This window comes from Oncorhynchus nerka, linkage group LG8 (assembly GCF_034236695.1).
Source record: "Oncorhynchus nerka isolate Pitt River linkage group LG8, Oner_Uvic_2.0, whole genome shotgun sequence".
Classification (NCBI taxonomy): Eukaryota; Metazoa; Chordata; class Actinopteri; order Salmoniformes; family Salmonidae; genus Oncorhynchus; species Oncorhynchus nerka.
In genome coordinates, this window is record NC_088403.1 from 70,194,305 (window position 1) to 70,215,531 (window position 21,227).

At 43.2% G+C, this 21,227-nt stretch overlaps 1 protein-coding gene across 1 annotated transcript in view; it reads left to right on the plus strand.

Annotated features, from left to right (window-relative positions):
* The first annotated feature begins 1,526 nt into the window (after window positions 1–1,526).
* The window catches only part of cnga1b (cyclic nucleotide gated channel subunit alpha 1b), a 119,279-nt gene continuing 99,578 nt past the window's right edge, over window positions 1,527–21,227 (plus strand). The window contains exon 1 of the mRNA XM_065022035.1: window positions 1,527–1,728. The gene's annotated coding sequence lies outside the window, so the exon portion shown is untranslated. The remainder of the gene's footprint in view (window positions 1,729–21,227) is intronic.

Sequence of the window (21,227 nt, forward strand, 5' to 3'; positions counted from 1 at the left end):
GTAGTAGTAGTGTAGTAGTGTAGTAGTGTAGTAGTGGTGTAGTAGTGTAGTAGTAGTGTAGTAGTAGTGTTAGTACTGTAGTAGTGTAGTAGTAGTGTTGTGGTAGTGTAGTAGTAGTTTAGTAGTGTAATAGTAGTGTAATAGTGGCGTTGTGTAATATGTGTAGTGTAGTTGTAGTAGTGTAGTAGTGTAGTAGTAGTGTTGTGGTCGTGTAGTGTAGTGTAGTAGTAGTAGTGTAGTAGTAGTGTAGTAGTGTAGTAGTAGTGTAGTAGTAGTGTAGTAGTGTAGTAGTAGTGTAGTAGTAGTGTAGTAGTGTAGTAGTAGTGTAGTGTAGTAGTAGTGTAGTGTAGTAGTAGTGTAGTAGTGTAGTAGTAGTGTAGTAGTAGTGTAATAGTAGTATAGTGGTAGTAGTGTTGTAGTGTAGTAGTAGTTTTAGTTGTGTAACAGCAGTGTAATAGTGGAGCTGATTGCAGTGTAGAAGTGTAGTAGCAGTGTAGTGGTAGTGTAGTAGTAGTGTAGTAGTGTGGTGGTAGTGTTGTGGTAGTGTAGAAGTGGTTATAGTTGTGTAGTAGTGTAGAAGTAGTTATAGTTGTGTAGCAGCTGTGTAATAGTGGAGCTGATTGCCGTGTAGACAGTTGCTTAGTCATTCCCCTAGGGGGCGGTATAGGACATGTTTTCTTCCTTGGTGTTTTCCTCCAGATCTAGGACCCAACTGGGGGACATTCTAACCTGACCCAGGATCAGTGTGTAAGGGGAAACTTCAGGGTTCCAACCATCTCAATTTACCTTTCCATGATCCTTCCTCCTTCTCCGCCACCTCCTTCTCAAGCCCCCTCCCCTCGGATCTTCTTCTCCAATTGGTTTTGAGAAGGAAGCGAGGAGTGAGGATACAAGGAGAGGAATGAACGAGATGACGAATTGAAATGGAGCCATGAATTGTCTCTAGATCCTGCACACTCAGCTCGATCGCCTCTAATCACACACACACACAGTTCTAAGTCTTTGTAATCCTATTAATTCTACTCTTCTGGTTAAATGCTGCTCCCAGCACACCTCATGAGAAACAGGATCCTGTGTGTGTGTGTGTCTTTGTGTGTGCGTGTGTGTGTGTGTGTGCGTGCAGTGTGAAGTGTGTGTCTTTGTGTGTGTGTGTGTGTGTGTGTGTGTGTGTGTGTGTGTGTGTGTGTGTGTGTGTGTGTGTGTGTGCGAAGTGTGCAGTGTGCAGTGTGTGTGTGTGTGTGTGTGTGTGTGTGTGTGTGTGTGTGTGTGTGTGTGTGTGTGTGTGTGTGTGTGTGTGCGAAGTGTGCAGTGTGCAGTGTGTGTGTGTGTGTGTGTGTGTGTGTGTGTGTGTGTGTGCGTGTGTGTGTGTGTGTGTGTGTGTGTGTGTGTGTGTGTGTGTGTGTGTGTGTGTGTGTGTGTGTGTGTGTGAAGTGTGCAGTGTGCAGTGTGTGTTCTAGCCACGTTATTATCCATGCTCCTAATCCCCTAAACCCTCCTCAGGGTCAGAGCGTTCCAGTGATCCTCGAGACACACAGAGTTTTACCTGGAATATTTCAAACGCTTCCAATTTGTGGTGTGTGACGTGGGGTCAGGTCCGAGCCAAGGGGTTTCCATGACGATGAGCGAGCACCCTGGTTGGTGGACGGTACCACTGCAGGAGTTCTGTGTGTAGAAGGAGAGGAAGGGCATGTCTTTAGCTAACTAGAGGCAGGAATAACCTAGCAACAGGTGAGTTGCAGAGTGGAGGAGATACTTCAAAAATATCATGCTTCATGTTGTTAAGTTGTTGTTGTTGTTGTTGTTTGATACGTATGTGCTCTGGGCCTTGGTCATTTAACAATGGGCCTTGGTCATTTAGCAATGGGCCTTGGTCATTTAACAATGTGGTTGGATCTTGAGATATCCCATATCGCACTCAGTTCCATTGACCAAAGTGTTTTAATTTTACTTGCAGGGAATAATTTATCTGATCATCCTGATTCGTTAATTATTAGTTCATTCAAGAACTCCTCCTTCAATCCGGTTGGCCATGTCCATTCTTTAGCTCTGATTGGTTTGGAAGACATTGATCAAGATTAATATCTAGGACATTTTCACAAGTTCTCTGAATGAAGTAATGCATGTGATGATCCTATGTATAGTATATATATAACAGATTTCTATGAATGTTCCTCTTACATTGATTGGCTTTAGATTGATTATGTTAATTAATAGTGACATACATCAAAGCTCTGTTTCTACCAATCAGATGCCTCCGCAGCTGGGAGGCTGAGTTATTCTTGTACAATAGACGTTAGGGATGTATCAGATAGCTGAGAGAGAGAGAGAGAGAGAGAGAGAGAGAGAGAGAGAGAGAGAGAGTAGTGTGAGAGAGAGAGAGACAGAGAGACAGAGTTTTAGAGAGAGAGAGAGAGAGAGAGAGAGAGTAGACAGTAGGCGTTGCCTAGAGGTATACTGTCATGTCTTTGTAAGCCTGTTGCCTAGCAGAAAACATTTCTCGTAGTCTCTAGCAGCACACCCTTCATCAAAGTCTCTAGCAGCACACCCTAGCCTCATCAAAGTCTCTAAGCATCAAAGTCTCTAGCAGCACACCCTTCATCAAAGTCCCTTCTAGCAGCAGCACCCCCTTCATCAAAGTCTCTAGCAGCACACCCTTCATCAAAGTCTCTAGCAGCACACCCTTCATCAAAGTCTCTAGCAGCACACCCTTCAGCAAAGTCTCTAGCAGCACACCCTTCATCAAAGTCTGATAGCAGCACACCCTTCATCAAGTCTCTAGCAGCACACCCTTCATCAAAGTCTCTAGCAGCACACCCTTCATCAATGTCTCTAGCAGCACACCTTAATGTCTCTAGCAGCACACCCTTCATCAAAGTCTCTAGCAGACATTTCATCAATGTCTCTAGCAGCACACCCTTCATCAATGTCTCTAGCAGCACACCCTTCATCAAAGTCTCTAGCAGCACACCCTTCATCAATGTCTCTAGCAGCACACCCTTCATCAAAGTCTCTAGCAGCACACCCTTCATCAATGTCTCTAGCAGCACACCCTTCATCAAAGTCTCTAGCAGCACACCCTTCATCAAAGTCTCTAGCAGCACACCCTTCATCAAAGTCTCTAGCAGCACACCCTTCATCAAAGTCTCTAGCAGCACACCTTCATCAAAGTCTCTAGCAGCACACCCTTCATCAAAGTCTCTAGCAGTTCATCAGTCTAGCAGCACACCCTTCATCAAAGTCTCTAGCAGCACACCCTTCATCAAAGTCTCTAGCAGCACACCCTTCATCAAAGTCTCTAGCAGCACACCTTCATCAATGTCTCTAGCAGCACACCCTTCATCAAAGTCTCTAGCAGCACACCCTTCATCAAAGTCTCTAGCAGCACACCCTTCATCAATGTCTCTAGCAGCACACCCTTCATCTAAAGTCTCTAGCAGCACACCCTTCATCAAAGTCTCTAGCAGCACACCTTCATCAAAGTCTCTAGCAGCACACCCTTCATCAAAGTCTCTAGCAGCACACCCTTCATCAAAGTCTCTAGCAGCACACCCTTCATCAAAGTCTCTAGCAGCACACCCTTCATCAAAGTCTCTAGCAGCACACCCTTCATCAAAGTCTCTAGCAGCACACCTTCATCAAAGTCTCTAGCAGCACACCCTTCATCAAAGTCTCTAGCAGCACACCCTTCATCAAAGTCTCTAGCAGCACACCCATCAAAGTCAGCAGCACAATCAAAGTCTCTAGCAGCACACCCTTCATCAAAGTCTCTAGCAGCACACCTTCATCAAAGTCTCTAGCAGCACAATCCCTTCATCAAAGTCTCTAGCAGCACAAAGTCTCTAGCAGCACACCCTTCATCAATGTCTCTAGCAGCACACCCTTCATCAAAGTCTCTAGCAGCACACCCTTCATCAAAGTCTCTAGCAGCACACCCCTTCATCAAAGTCTCTAGCAGCACACCCTTCATCAATGTCTCTAGCAGCACACCCTTCATCAAAGTCTCTAGCAGCACACCCTTCATCAAAGTCTCTAGCAGCACACCCTTCATCAAAGTCTCTAGCAGCACACCCTTCATCAAAGTCTCTAGCAGCACACCCTTCATCAAAGTCTCTAGCAGCACACCCTTCATCAAAGTCTCTAGCAGCACACCCTTCATCAAAGTCTCTAGCAGCACACCCTTCATCAAAGTCTCTAGCAGCACACCCTTCATCAAAGTCTCTAGCAGCACCCCTTCATCAAAGTCTCTAGCAGCACACCCTTCATCAATGTCTCTAGCAGCACACCCTTCATCAATGTCTCTAGCAGCACACCCTTCATCTAGCAGTCTTCATCAAAGTCAGCACACCCTTCATCAAAGTCTCTAGCAGCACACCCTTCATCAAAGTCTCTAGCAGCACACCCTTCATCAAAGTCCTAGCAGCACACCCTTCATCAAAGTCTCTAGCAGCACACCCTTCATCAAAGTCTCTAGCAGCACACCCTTCATCAAAGTCTCTAGCAGCACACCCTTCATCAAAGTCTCTAGCAGCACACCCTTCATCAAAGTCTCTAGCAGCACACCCTTCATCAAAGTCTCTAGCAGCACACCCTTCATCAATGTCTCTAGCAGCACACCCTTCATCAATGTCTCTAGCAGCACACCCTTCATCAAAGTCTCTAGCAGCACACCCTTCATCAATGTCTCTAGCAGCACACCTTCATCAAGTCTCTAGCAGCACACCCTTCATCAAAGTCTCTAGCAGCACACCCTTCATCAAAGTCTCTAGCAGCACACCCTTCATCAAAGTCTCTAGCAGCACACCCTTCATCAAAGTCTCTAGCAGCACACCCTTCATCAATGTCTCTAGCAGCACACCCTTCATCAAAGTCTCTAGCAGCACACCCTTCATCAAAGTCTCTAGCAGCACACCCTTCATCAAAGTCTCTAGCAGCACACCCTTCATCAAAGTCTCTAGCAGCACACCCTTCATCTAAGTCTCTAGCAGCACACCATCAATGTCTCTAGCAGCACACCCTTCATCTAAGTCTCTAGCAGCACACCGTTCATCAATGTCTCTAGCAGCACACCCTTCATCAAAGTCTCTAGCAGCACACCCTTCATCAAAGTCTCTAGCAGCACACCCTTCATCAAAGTCTCTAGCAGCACACCCTTCATCAAAGTCTCTAGCAGCACACCCTTCATCAAAGTCTCTAGCAGCACACCCTTCATCAAGTCTCTAGCAGCACACCCTTCATCAAAGTCTCTAGCAGCACACCCTTCATCAAAGTCTCTAGCAGCACACCCTTCATCAAAGTCTCTAGCAGCACACCCTTCATCAATGTCTCTAGCAGCACACCCTTCATCAAAGTCTCTAGCAGCACACCCTTCATCAAAGTCTCTAGCAGCACACCCTTCATCAATGTCTCTAGCAGCACACCCTTCATCAATGTCTCTAGCAGCACACCCTTCATCAAAGTCTCTAGCAGCACACCCTTCATCAAAGTCTCTAGCAGCACACCCTTCATCAAAGTCTCTAGCAGCACACCCTTCATCAAAGTCTCTAGCAGCACACCCTTCATCAAAGTCTCTAGCAGCACACCCTTCATCAAAGTCTCTAGCAGCACACCCTTCATCAATGTCTCTAGCAGCACACCCTTCATCAATGTCTCTAGCAGCACACCCTTCATCAAAGTCTCTAGCAGCACACCCTTCATCAAAGTCTCTAGCAGCACACCCTTCATCGAAGTCTCTAGCAGCACACCCTTCATCGAAGTCTCTAGCAGCACACCCTTCATCAATGTCTCTAGCAGCACACCCTTCATCTAAGTCTCTAGCAGCACACCCTTCATCAAAGTCTCTAGCAGCACACCCTTCATCAAAGTCTCTAGCAGCACACCCTTCATCAAAGTCTCTAGCAGCACACCCTTCCTCAAAGTCTCTAGCAGCACACCCTTCATCAAAGTCTCTAGCAGCACACCCTTCATCAATGTCTCTAGCAGCACACCGTTCATCAATGTCTCTAGCAGCACACCCTTCATCAAAGTCTCTAGCAGCACACCCTTCATCAATGTCTCTAGCAGCACACCCTTCATCAATGTCTCTAGCAGCACACCCTTCATCAAAGTCTCTAGCAGCACACCCTTCATCAATGTCTCTAGCAGCACACCCTTCATCTAAGTCTCTAGCAGCACACCCTTCATCAAAGTCTCTAGCAGCACACCCTTCATCAAAGTCTCTAGCAGCACACCCTTCATCAAAGTCTCTAGCAGCACACCCTTCATCAAGTCTCTAGCAGCACACCCTTCATCAATGTCTCTAGCAGCACACCCTTCATCAAAGTCTCTAGCAGCACACCCTTCATCAAAGTCTCTAGCAGCACACCCTTCATCAAAGTCTCTAGCAGCACACCCTTCATCAAAGTCTCTAGCAGCACACCCTTCATCAAAGTCTCTAGCAGCACACCCTTCCTCAAAGTCTCTAGCAGCACACCCTTCATCAAAGTCTCTAGCAGCACACCCTTCATCAATGTCTCTAGCAGCACACCGTTCATCAATGTCTCTAGCAGCACACCCTTCATCAAAGTCTCTAGCAGCACACCCTTCATCAATGTCTCTAGCAGCACACCCTTCATCAATGTCTCTAGCAGCACACCCTTCATCAAAGTCTCTAGCAGCACACCCTTCATCAATGTCTCTAGCAGCACACCCTTCATCTAAGTCTCTAGCAGCACACCCTTCATCAAAGTCTCTAGCAGCACACCCTTCATCAAAGTCTCTAGCAGCACACCCTTCATCAAAGTCTCTAGCAGCACACCCTTCATCGAAGTCTCTAGCAGCACACCCTTCATCAATGTCTCTAGCAGCACACCCTTCATCAAAGTCTCTAGCAGCACACCCTTCATCAAAGTCTCTAGCAGCACACCCTTCATCGAAGTCTCTAGCAGCACACCCTTCATCGAAGTCTCTAGCAGCACACCCTTCATCTAAGTCTCTAGCAGCACACCGTTCATCAATGTCTCTAGCAGCACACCCTTCATCTAAGTCTCTAGCAGCACACCGTTCATCAATGTCTCTAGCAGCACACCCTTCATCAAAGTCTCTAGCAGCACACCCTTCATCAAAGTCTCTAGCAGCACACCCTTCATCGAAGTCTTCCACTGCATCATGAGTCTTTAGAACAGAGTTTACAGCCTCGAAACATGGCACTAACATGGCACTAACATGGCACTAACATGGCACTAACATGGCACTAACATGGCACTAACATGGCACTAACATGGCACTAACATGGCACTAACATGGCACTAACATGGCACTAACATGGCACTAACATGGCACTAACATGGCACTAACATGGCACTAACATGGCACTAACATGGCACTAACATGGCACTAACATGGCACTAACATGGCACTAACATGGCACTAACATGGCACTAACATGGCACTAACATGGCACTAACATGGCACTAACATGGCACTAACATGGCACTAACATGGCACTAACATGGCACTAACATGGCACTAACATGGCACTAACATGGCACTAACATGGCACTAACATGGCACTAACATGGCACTAACATGGCACTAACATGGCACTAACATGGCACTAACATGGCACTAACATGGCACTAACATGGCTAACATTGAGTTATGTGAAGTAAGGGGGACATCAATAAACGTACAGTGTTGTGGTTCTGACAGGTTGTAATCATGGAGGAATCTGACCAGCTAGCTGTAGTATCAACTAGTTTCAGTCCCACTGCTCTATCTGAGTATAAACTAGTCCCACTACTCTATCTGAGTATCAACTAGTCCCAGTCCCACTACTCTATCTGATATCAACTAGTCCCACTACTCTATCTGATATCAACTAGTCCCACTACTCTATCTGAGTATCAACTAGTCCCAGTATTCTATCTGAGTATCAACTAGTCCTAGTCCCACTATTCTATCTGATATCAACTAGTCCCACTACTCTATCTGAGTATCAACTAGTCCCACTACTCTATCTGAGTATCAACTAGTCCCACTACTCTTTCTAAGTTTCAACTAGTCCCACTACTCTATCTGAGTATCAACTAGTCCCAGTATTCTATCTGAGTATCAACTAGTCCTAGTCCCACTATTCTATCTGATATCAACTAGTCCCACTACTCTATCTGAGTATCAACTAGTCCCACTACTCTATCTGATATCAACTAGTCCCAGTCCCACTACTCTATCTGAGTATAAACTAGTCCCACTACTCTATCTGAGTATCAACTAGTCCCACTACTCTATCTGAGTATCAACTAGTCCCAGTCCCACTACTCTATCTGAGTATCAACTAGTCCCACTACTCTATCTGATGTCAACTAGTCCCACTACTCTATCTGAATATCAACTAGTCCCAGTCCCACTACTCTATCTGATATCAACTAGTCCCACTACTCTATTTGAGTATCAACTAGTCCCACTACTCTATCTGATATCAACTAGTCCTAGTCCCACTATTCTATCTGATATCAACTAGTCCCACTGCTCTATCTGAGTATCAACTAGTCCCAGTCCCACTACTCTATCTGAGTATCAACTAGTCCCACTACTCTATCTGATGTCAACTAGTCCCACTACTCTATCTGAGTATCAACTAGTCCCAGTCCCACTACTCTATCTGAGTATCAACTAGTCCCACTACTCTATCTGATATCAACTAGTCCCACTACTCTATCTGAGTATCAACTAGTCCCAGTCCCACTACTCTATCTGAGTATAAACTAGTCTCACTACTCTATCTGAGTATCAACTAGTCCCACTACTCTATCTGAGTATCAACTAGTCCCACTACTCTATCTGATGTCAACTAGTCCCACTACTCTATCTGAGTATCAACTAGTCCCAGTCCCACTACTCTATCTGATATCAACTAGTCCCACTACTCTATTTGAGTATCAACTAGTCCCAGTATTCTATCTGAGTATCAACTAGTCCTAGTCCCACTATTCTATCTGATATCAACTAGTCCCACTGCTCTATCTGAGTATCAACTAGTCCCAGTCCCACTACTCTATCTGATGTCAACTAGTCCCACTACTCTATCTGAGTATCAACTAGTCCCACTACTCTATCTGATATCAACTAGTCCCACTACTCTATCTAAGTTTCAACTAGTCCCACTACTCTATCTGATATCAACTAGTCCCAGTCCCACTACTCTATCTGAGTATCAACTAGTCCCAGTCCCACTACTCTATCTGAGTATAAACTAGTCCCACTACTCTATCTGAGTATCAACTAGTCCCACTACTCTATCTGAGTATAAACTAGTCCCACTACTCTATCTGAGTATCAACTAGTCCCACTACTCTATCTGAGTATCAACTAGTCCCACTACTCTATCTGAGTATCAACTAGTCCCACTACTCTAGCTGATATCAACTAGTCCCACTAGTCTATCTGAGTATCAACTAGTCCCACTACTCTATCTGAGTATCAACTAGTCCCAGTCCCACTACTCTATCTGAGTATCAACTAGTCCCACTACTCTATCTGATATCAACTAGTCCCACTACTCTATCTGAGTATCAACTAGTCCCAGTCCCACTACTCTATCTGAGTATAAACTAGTCCCACTACTCTATCTGAGTATCAACTAGTCCCACTACTCTATCTGAGTATAAACTAGTCCCACTACTCTATCTGAGTATCAACTAGTCCCACTACTCTATCTGAGTATCAACTAGTCCCAGTCCCACTACTCTATCTGAGTATCAACTAGTCCCACTACTCTATCTGAGTATCAACTAGTCCCAGTCCCACTACTCTATCTGATATCAACTAGTCCCACTACTCTATCTGAGTATCAACTAGTCCCAGTATTCTATCTGAGTATCAACTAGTCCCAGTCCCACTACTCTATCTGATATCAACTAGTCCCACTACTCTATCTGATATCAACTAGTCCCACTACTCTATCTGAGTATCAACTAGTCCCAGTATTCTATCTGAGTATCAACTAGTCCTAGTCCCACTATTCTATCTGATATCAACTAGTCCCACTACTCTATCTATGTATCAACTAGTCCCACTACTCTATCTGAGTATCAACTAGTCCCACTACTCTTTCTAAGTTTCAACTAGTCCCACTACTCTATCTGAGTATCAACTAGTCCCAGTATTCTATCTGAGTATCAACTAGTCCTAGTCCCACTATTCTATCTGATATCAACTAGTCCCACTACTCTATCTGAGTATCAACTAGTCCCACTACTCTATCTGATATCAACTAGTCCCAGTCCCACTACTCTATCTGAGTATAAACTAGTCCCACTACTCTATCTGAGTATCAACTAGTCCCACTACTCTATCTGAGTATCAACTAGTCCCAGTCCCACTACTCTATCTGAGTATCAACTAGTCCCAGTCCCACTACTCTATCTGATGTCAACTAGTCCCACTACTCTATCTGAGTATCAACTAGTCCCACTACTCTATCTGATATCAACTAGTCCCACTATTCTATCTGAGTATAAACTGGTCCCACTACTCTATCTGAGTATCAACTAGTCCCACTACTCTATCTGAGTATCAACTAGTCCCAGTCCCACTACTCTATCTGATATCAACTAGTCCCAGTCACTATTCTATCTGAGTATAAACTAGTCCCACTACTCTATCTGAGTATCAACTAGTCCCACTACTCTATCTGAGTATCAACTAGTCCCAGTCCCACTACTCTATCTGAGTATCAACTAGTCCCAGTCCCACTACTCTATCTGATATCAACTAGTCCCACTATTCTATCTGATGCCAACTAGTCCCACTACTCTATCTGAGTATCAACTAGTCCCACTACTCTATCTGATATCAACTAGTCCCACTATTCTATCTGAGTATCAACTAGTCCCAGTCCCACTACTCTATCTGAGTATCAACTAGTCCCACTACTCTATCTGATATCAACTAGTCCCACTACTCTATCTGAGTATCAACTAGTCCCAGTATTCTATCTGAGTATCAACTAGTCCTAGTCCCACTATTCTATCTGATATCAACTAGTCCCACTGCTCTATCTGAGTATCAACTAGTCCCAGTCCCACTACTCTATCTGAGTATCAACTAGTCCCACTACTCTATCTGAGTATCAACTAGTCCCCCACTATTCTATCTGATATCAACTAGTCCCACTACTCTATCTGAGTATAAACTAGTCCCACTACTCTATCTGAGTATCAACTAGTCCTAGTCCCACTACTCTATCTGAGTATCAACTAGTCCCAGTCCCACTTCTATCTGAGTATCAACTAGTCCCAGTCCCACTACTCTATCTGATGTCAACTAGTCCCACTACTCTATCTGAGTATCAACTAGTCCCAGTATTCTATCTGAGTATCAACTAGTCCTAGTCCCACTATTCTATCTGATATCAACTAGTCCCACTACTCTATCTGAGTATCAACTAGTCCCACTACTCTATCTGAGTATCAACTAGTCCCAGTCCCACTACTCTATCTGAGTATCAACTAGTCCCAGTCCCACTACTCTATCTGATATCAACTAGTCCCACTATTCTATCTGAGTATAAACTAGTCCCACTACTCTATCTGAGTATCAACTAGTCCCACTACTCTATCTGAGTATCAACTAGTCCCAGTCCCACTGCTCTATCTGAGTATCAACTAGTCCCAGTCCCACTACTCTATCTGATGTCAACTAGTCCCACTACTCTATCTGAGTATCAACTAGTCCCACTACTCTATCTGATATCAACTAGTCCCACTATTCTATCTGAGTATCAACTAGTCCCAGTCCCACTACTCTATCTGAGTATCAACTAGTCCCACTACTCTATCTGATATCAACTAGTCCCACTACTCTATCTGAGTATCAACTAGTCCCAGTATTCTATCTGAGTATCAACTAGTCCTAGTCCCACTATTCTATCTGATATCAACTAGTCCCACTGCTCTATCTGAGTATCAACTAGTCCCAGTCCCACTACTCTATCTGAGTATCAACTAGTCCCACTACTCTATCTGATATCAACTAGTCCCACTATTCTATCTGAGTATAAACTAGTCCCACTACTCTATCTGAGTATCAACTAGTCCCACTACTCTATCTGAGTATCAACTAGTCCCAGTCCCACTACTCTATCTGAGTATCAACTAGTCCCAGTCCCACTACTCTATCTGATATCAACTAGTCCCACTACTAGTATCAACTAGTCCCACTACTCTATCTGAGTATCAACTAGTCCCACTATTCTATCTGAGTATCAACTAGTCCCCCACTACTCTATCTGATATCAACTAGTCCCACTGCTCTATCTGAGTATCAACTAGTCCCAGTCCCACTACTCTATCTGATATCAACTAGTCCCACTACTCTATCTGAGTATCAACTAGTCCCACTACTCTATCTGATATCAACTAGTCCCACTATTCTATCTGAGTATCAACTAGTCCCAGTCCCACTACTCTATCTGAGTATCAACTAGTCCCACTACTCTATCTGATATCAACTAGTCCCACTACTCTATCTGAGTATCAACTAGTCCCAGTATTCTATCTGAGTATCAACTAGTCCTAGTCCCACTATTCTATCTGATATCAACTAGTCCCACTGCTCTATCTGAGTATCAACTAGTCCCAGTCCCACTACTCTATCTGAGTATCAACTAGTCCCACTACTCTATCTGATATCAACTAGTCCCACTACTCTATCTGAGTATCAACTAGTCCCAGTCCCACTACTCTATCTGAGTATCAACTAGTCCCACTACTCTATCTGATATCAACTAGTCCCACTACTCTATTTGAGTATCAACTAGTCCCAGTATTCTATATGAGTATCAACTAGTCCTAGTCCCACTATTCTATCTGATATCAACTAGTCCCACTGCTCTATCTGAGTATCAACTAGTCCCAGTCCCACGACTCTATCTGATATCAACTAGTCCCACTACTCTATCTGAGTATCAACTAGTCCCAGTATTATATCTGAGTATCAACTAGTCCTAGTCCCACTATTCTATCTGATATCAACTAGTCCCACTGCTCTATCTGAGTATCAACTAGTCCCAGTCCCACTACTCTATCTGATATCAACTAGTCCCACTACTCTATCTGATATCAACTAGTCCCACTACTCTATCTGAGTATCAACTAGTCCCACTACTCTATCTGATATCAACTAGTCCCACTACTCTATCTGAGTATCAACTAGTCACACTACTCTATCTGAGTATCAACTAGTCCCAGTCCCACTACTCTATCTGAGTATCAACTAGTCCCACTACTCTATCTGATATCAACTAGTCCCACTACTCTATTTGAGTATCAACTAGTCCCAGTATTCTATCTGAGTATCAACTAGTCCTAGTCCCACTATTCTATCTGATATCAACTAGTCCCACTGCTCTATCTGAGTATCAACTAGTCCCAGTCCCACTACTCTATCTGATATCAACTAGTCCCACTACTCTATCTGATATCAACTAGTCCCACTACTCTATCTGAGTATCAACTAGTCCCAGTATTATATCTGATATCAACTAGTCCTAGTCCCACTATTCTATCTGATATCAACTAGTCCCACTGCTCTATCTGAGTATCAACTAGTCCCAGTCCCACTACTCTATCTGATATCAACTAGTCCCACTACTCTATCTGAGTATCAACTAGTCCCACTACTCTATCTGATATCAACTAGTCCCACTATTCTATCTGAGTATCAACTAGTCCCAGTCCCACTACTCTATCTGAGTATCAACTAGTCCCACTACTCTATCTGATATCAACTAGTCCCATCATCTGAGTATCAACTAGTCCCAGTATTCTATCTGAGTATCAACTAGTCCTAGTCCCACTATTCTATCTGATATCAACTAGTCCCACTGCTCTATCTGAGTATCAACTAGTCCCAGTCCCACTACTCTATCTGATATCAACTAGTCCCACTACTCTATCTGAGTATCAACTAGTCCCAGTATTATATCTGAGTATCAACTAGTCCTAGTCCCACTATTCTATCTGATATCAACTAGTCCCACTGCTCTATCTGAGTATCAACTAGTCCCAGTCCCACTACTCTATCTGATGTCAACTAGTCCCACTACTCTATCTGAGTATCAACTAGTCCCACTACTATATCTGATATCAACTAGTCCCACTATTCTATCTGAGTATCAACTAGTCCCAGTCCCACTACTCTATCTGAGTATCAACTAGTCCCACTACTCTATCTGATATCAACTAGTCCCACTACTCTATCTGAGTATCAACTAGTCCCAGTATTCTATCTGAGTATCAACTAGTCCTAGTCCCACTATTCTATCTGATATCAACTAGTCCCACTATTCTATCTGAGTATCAACTAGTCCCAGTCCCACTACTCTATCTGATATCAACTAGTCCCACTACTCTATCTGATATCAACTAGTCCCACTACTCTATCTGAGTATCAACTAGTCCCACTACTCTATCTGATATCAACTAGTCCCACTACTCTATCTGAGTATCAACTAGTCACACTACTCTATCTGAGTATCAACTAGTCCCAGTCCCACTACTCTATCTGAGTATCAACTAGTCCCACTACTCTATCTGATATCAACTAGTCCCACTACTCTATTTGAGTATCAACTAGTCCCAGTATTCTATCTGAGTATCAACTAGTCATAGTCCCACTATTCTATCTGATATCAACTAGTCCCACTGCTCTATCTGAGTATCAACTAGTCCCAGTCCCACTACTCTATCTGATATCAACTAGTCCCACTACTCTATCTGATATCAACTAGTCCCACTACTCTATCTGAGTATCAACTAGTCCCAGTATTCTATCTGAGTATCAACTAGTCCTAGTCCCACTATTCTATCTGATATCAACTAGTCCCACTGCTCTATCTGAGTATCAACTAGTCCCAGTCCCACTACTCTATCTGATATCAACTAGTCCCACTACTCTATCTGAGTATCAACTAGTCCCACTACTCTATCTGATATCAACTAGTCCCACTACTCTATCTGAGTATCAACTAGTCACACTACTCTATCTGAGTATCAACTAGTCCCACTACTCTATCTGAGTATCAACTAGTCCCACTACTCTATCTGATATCAACTAGTCCCACTACTCTATATCAACTAGTCCCACTATCTGAGTATCAACTAGTCCCACTATTCTATCTGAGTATCAACTAGTCATAGTCCCACTATTCTATCTGATATCAACTAGTCCCACTGCTCTATCTGAGTATCAACTAGTCCCAGTCCCACTACTCTATCTGATATCAACTAGTCCCACTACTCTATCTGATATCAACTAGTCCCACTGCTCTATCTGAGTATCAACTAGTCCCAGTCCCACTACTCTATCTGATGTCAACTAGTCCCACTACTCTATCTGAGTATCAACTAGTCCCACTACTCTATCTGATATCAACTAGTCCCACTATTCTATCTGAGTATCAACTAGTCCCAGTCCCACTACTCTATCTGAGTATCAACTAGTCCCACTACTCTATCTGATATCAACTAGTCCCACTACTCTATCTGAGTATCAACTAGTCCCAGTATTCTATCTGAGTATCAACTAGTCCTAGTCCCACTATTCTATCTGATATCAACTAGTCCCACTGCTCTATCTGAGTATCAACTAGTCCCAGTCCCACTACTCTATCTGATATCAACTAGTCCCACTACTCTATCTGAGTATCAACTAGTCCCACTATTCTATCTGATATCAACTAGTCCCACTGCTCTATCTGAGTATCAACTAGTCCCAGTCCCACTACTCTATCTGATATCAACTAGTCCCACTACTCTATCTGAGTATCAACTAGTCCCACTACTCTATCTGATATCAACTAGTCCCACTACTCTATCTGAGTATCAACTAGTCCCACTACTCTATCTGAGTATCAACTAGTCCCAGTATTCTATCTGAGTATCAACTAGTCCTAGTCCCACTATTCTATCTGATATCAACTAGTCCCACTGCTCTATCTGAGTATCAACTAGTCCCAGTCCCACTACTCTATCTGATATCAACTAGTCCCACTACTCTATCTGATATCAACTAGTCCCACTACTCTATCTGAGTATCAACTAGTCCCAGTATTCTATCTGAGTATCAACTAGTCCCAGTCCCACTACTCTATCTGAGTATCAACTAGTCCCACTACTCTATCTGATATCAACTAGTCCCACTACTCTATCTGAGTATCAACTAGTCCCAGTATTCTATCTGAGTATCAACTAGTCCTAGTCCCACTATTCTATCTGATATCAACTAGTCCCACTGCTCTATCTGAGTATCAACTAGTCCCAGTCCCACTACTCTATCTGATATCAACTAGTCCCACTACTCTATCTGAGTATCAACTAGTCCCACTACTCTATCTGATATCAACTAGTCCCACTACTCTATCTGAGTATCAACTAGTCCCAGTATTCTATCTGAGTATCAACTAGTCCTAGTCCCACTATTCTATCTGATATCAACTAGTCCCACTGCTCTATCTGAGTATCAACTAGTCCCAGTCCCACTACTCTATCTGATGTCAACTAGTCCCACTACTCTATCTGAGTATCAACTAGTCCCACTACTCTATCTGAGTATCAACTAGTCCCACTACTCTATCTGAGTATCAACTAGTCCCAGTCCCACTACTCTATCTGAGTATCAACTAGTCCCACTACTCTATCTGATATCAACTAGTCCCACTACTCTATCTGAGTATCAACTAGTCCCAGTATTCTTTCTGAGTATCAACTAGTCCTAGTCCCACTATTCTATCTGATATCAACTAGTCCCACTACTCTATCTGAGTATCAACTAGTCCCAGTCCCACTACTCTATCTGATGTCAACTAGTCCCACTACTCTATCTGAGTATCAACTAGTCCCACTACTCTATCTGAGTATCAACTAGTCCCACTACTCTATCTGAGTATCAACTAGTCCCAGTCCCACTACTCTATCTGAGTATCAACTAGTCCCACTACTCTATCTGATATCAACTAGTCCCACTACTCTATCTGAGTATCAACTAGTCCCACTATTCTATCTGATATCAACTAGTCCCACTGCTCTATCTGAGTATCAACTAGTCCCAGTCCCACTACTCTATCTGATATCAATTAGTCCCACTACTCTATCTGATATCAACTAGTCCCACTACTCAATCTGATATCAACTAGTCCCACTACTCTATCTGAGTATCAACTAGTCCCAGTATTCTATCTGAGTATCAACTAGTCCCACTATTCTATCTGATATCAACTAGTCCCACTGCTCTATCTGAGTATCAACTAGTCCCAGTCCCACTACTCTATCTGATATCAACTAGTCCCACTACTCTATCTGATATCAACTAGTCCCACTACTCTATCTGAGTATCAACTAGTCCCACTACTCTATCTGAGTATCAACTAGTCCCAGTATTCTATCTGAGTATCAACTAGTCCTAGTCCCACTATTCTATCTGATATCAACTAGTCCCACTGCTCTATCTGAGTATCAACTAGTCCCAGTCCCACTACTCTATCTGATGTCAACTAGTCCCACTACTCTATCTGAGTATCAACTAGTCCCACTACTCTATCTGAGTATCAACTAGTCCCACTACTCTATCTGAGTATCAACTAGTCCCAGTCCCACTACTCTATCTGAGTATCAACTAGTCCCACTACTCTATCTGATATCAACTAGTCCCACTACTCTATCTGAGTATCAACTAGTCCCAGTATTCTATCTGAGTATCAACTAGTCCTAGTCCCACTATTCTATCTGATATCAACTAGTCCCACTGCTCTATCTGAGTATCAACTAGTCCCAGTCCCACTACTCTATCTGATGTCAACTAGTCCCACCCACTACTCTATCTGAGTATCAACTAGTCCCACTACTCTATCTGAGTATCAACTAGTCCCACTACTCTATCTGAGTATCAACTAGTCCCAGTCCCACTACTCTATCTGATATCAACTAGTCCCACTACTCTATCTGAGTATCAACTAGTCCCAGTATTCTATCTGAGTATCAACTAGTCCCAGTCCCACTACTCTATCTGAGTATCAACTAGTCCCACTACTCTATCTGATATCAACTAGTCCCACTACTCTATCTGAGTATCAACTAGTCCCAGTCCCACTACTCTATCTGAGTATCAACTAGTCCCACTACTCTATCTGAGTATCAACTAGTCCCACTACTCTATCTGATATCAACTAGTCCCACTACTCTATCTGAGTATCAACTAGTCCCAGTCCCACTACTCTATCTGAGTATCAACTAGTCCCACTGCTCTATCTGAGTATCAACTAGTCCCAGTCCCACTACTCTATCTGAGTATCAACTAGTCCCACTACTCTATCTGAGTATCAACTAGTCCCAGTCCCACTACTCTATCTGAGTATCAACTAGTCCCACTACTCTATCTGATATCAACTAGTCCCACTACTCTATCTGAGTATCAACTAGTCCCAGTCCCACTACTCTATCTGAGTATCAACTAGTCCCACTGCTCTATCTGATGTCAACTAGTCCCACTACTCTATCTGAGTATCAACTAGTCCCACTACTCTATCTGAGTATCAACTAGTCCCACTACTCTATCTGAGTATCAACTAGTCCCAGTCCCACTACTCTATCTGAGTATCAACTAGTCCCACTATCTGATATCAACTAGTCCCACTACTCTATCTGAGTATCAACTAGTCCCAGTATTCTTTCTGAGTATCAACTAGTCCTAGTCCCACTATTCTATCTGATATCAACTAGTCCCACTGCTCTATCTGAGTATCAACTAGTCCCAGTCCCACTACTCTATCTGATGTCAACTAGTCCCACTACTCTATCTGAGTATCAACTAGTCCCACTACTCTATCTGAGTATCAACTAGTCCCACTACTCTATCTGAGTATCAACTAGTCCCAGTCCCACTACTCTATCTGAGTATCAACTAGTCCCACTACTCTATCTGATATCAACTAGTCCCACTACTCTATCTGAGTATCAACTAGTCCCACTATTCTATCTGATATCAACTAGTCCCACTGCTCTATCTGAGTATCAACTAGTCCCAGTCCCACTACTCTATCTGATATCAATTAGTCCCACTACTCTATCTGATATCAACTAGTCCCACTACTCAATCTGATATCAACTAGTCCCAGTATTCTATCTGAGTATCAACTAGTCCTAGTCCCACTATTCTATCTGATATCAACTAGTCCCACTATTCTATCTGAGTATCAACTAGTCCCAGTCCCACTACTCTATCTGATATCAACTAGTCCCACTACTCTATCTGATATCAACTAGTCCCACTACTCTATCTGAGTATCAACTAGTCCCACTACTCTATCTGAGTATCAACTAGTCCCAGTATTCTATCTGAGTATCAACTAGTCCTAGTCCCACTATTCTATCTGATATCAACTAGTCCCACTGCTCTATCTGAGTATCAACTAGTCCCAGTCCCACTACTCTATCTGATGTCAACTAGTCCCACTACTCTATCTGAGTATCAACTAGTCCCACTACTCTATCTGATATCAACTAGTCCCACTATTCTATCTGAGTATCAACTAGTCCCAGTCCCACTACTCTATCTGAGTATCAACTAGTCCCACTACTCTATCTGATATCAACTAGTCCCACTACTCTATCTGAGTATCAACTAGTCCCAGTATTCTATCTGAGTATCAACTAGTCCTAGTCCCACTATTCTATCTGATATCAACTAGTCCCACTGCTCTATCTGAGTATCAACTAGTCCCAGTCCCACTACTCTATCTGATGTCAACTAGTCCCACTACTCTATCTGAGTATCAACTAGTCCCACTACTCTATCTGAGTATCAACTAGTCCCACTACTCTATCTGAGTATCAACTAGTCCCAGTCCCACTACTCTATCTGAGTATCAACTAGTCCCACTACTCTATCTGATATCAACTAGTCCCACTACTCTATCTGAGTATCAACTAGTCCCAGTATTCTATCTGAGTATCAACTAGTCCCAGTCCCACTACTCTATCTGAGTATCAACTAGTCCCACTACTCTATCTGATATCAACTAGTCCCACTACTCTATCTGAGTATCAACTAGTCCCAGTATTCTATCTGAGTATCAACTAGTCCCACTACTCTATCTGAGTATCAACTAGTCCCAGTACTACTATCTGAGTATCAACTAGTCCCACTCTCTATCTGACAACTAGTCCCACTACTCTATCTGAGTATCAACTAGTCCCACTACTCTATCTGAGTATCAACTAGTCCCAGTCCCACTACTCTATCTGAGTATCAACTAGTCCCACTACTCTATCTGATATCAACTAGTCCCACTACTCTATTTGAGTATCAACTAGTCCCACTACTCTATCTGAGTATCAACTAGTCCCACTACTCTATCTGAGTATCAACTAGTCCCAGTCCCACTACTCTATCTGATGTCAACTAGTCCCACTGATCTATCTGAGTATCAACTAGTCCCAGTCCCACTACTCTATCTGATGTCAACTAGTCCCACTACTCTATCTGAGTATCAACTAGTCCCACTACTCTATCTGAGTATCAACTAGTCCCACTACTCTATCTGAGTATCAACTAGTCCCAGTCCCACTACTCTATCTGATATCAACTAGTCCCACTACTCTATCTGATATCAACTAGTCCCACTACTCTATCTGATATCAACTAGTCCCACTACTCTATCTGAGTATCAACTAGTCCCACTACTCTATCTGAGTATCAACTAGTCCCACTACTCTATCTGAGTATCAACTAGTCCCAGTCCCACTACTCTATCTGAGTATCAACTAGTCCCACTACTCTATCTGATATCAACTAGTCCCACTACTCTATTTGAGTATCAACTAGTCCCAGTATTCTATCTGAGTATCAACTAGTCATAGTCCCACTATTCTATCTGATATCAACTAGTCCCACTGCTCTATCTGAGTATCAACTAGTCCCAGTCCCACTACTCTATCTGATATCAACTAGTCCCACTACTCTATCTGATATCAACTAGTCCCACTACTCTATCTGAGTATCAACTAGTCCCAGTATTCTATCTGAGTATCAACTAGTCCTAGTCCCACTATTCTATCTGATATCAACTAGTCCCACTGCTCTATCTGAGTATCAACTAGTCCCAGTCCCACTACTCTATCTGATGTCAACTAGTCCCACTACTCTATCTGAGTATCAACTAGTCCCACTACTCTATCTGATATCAACTAGTCCCA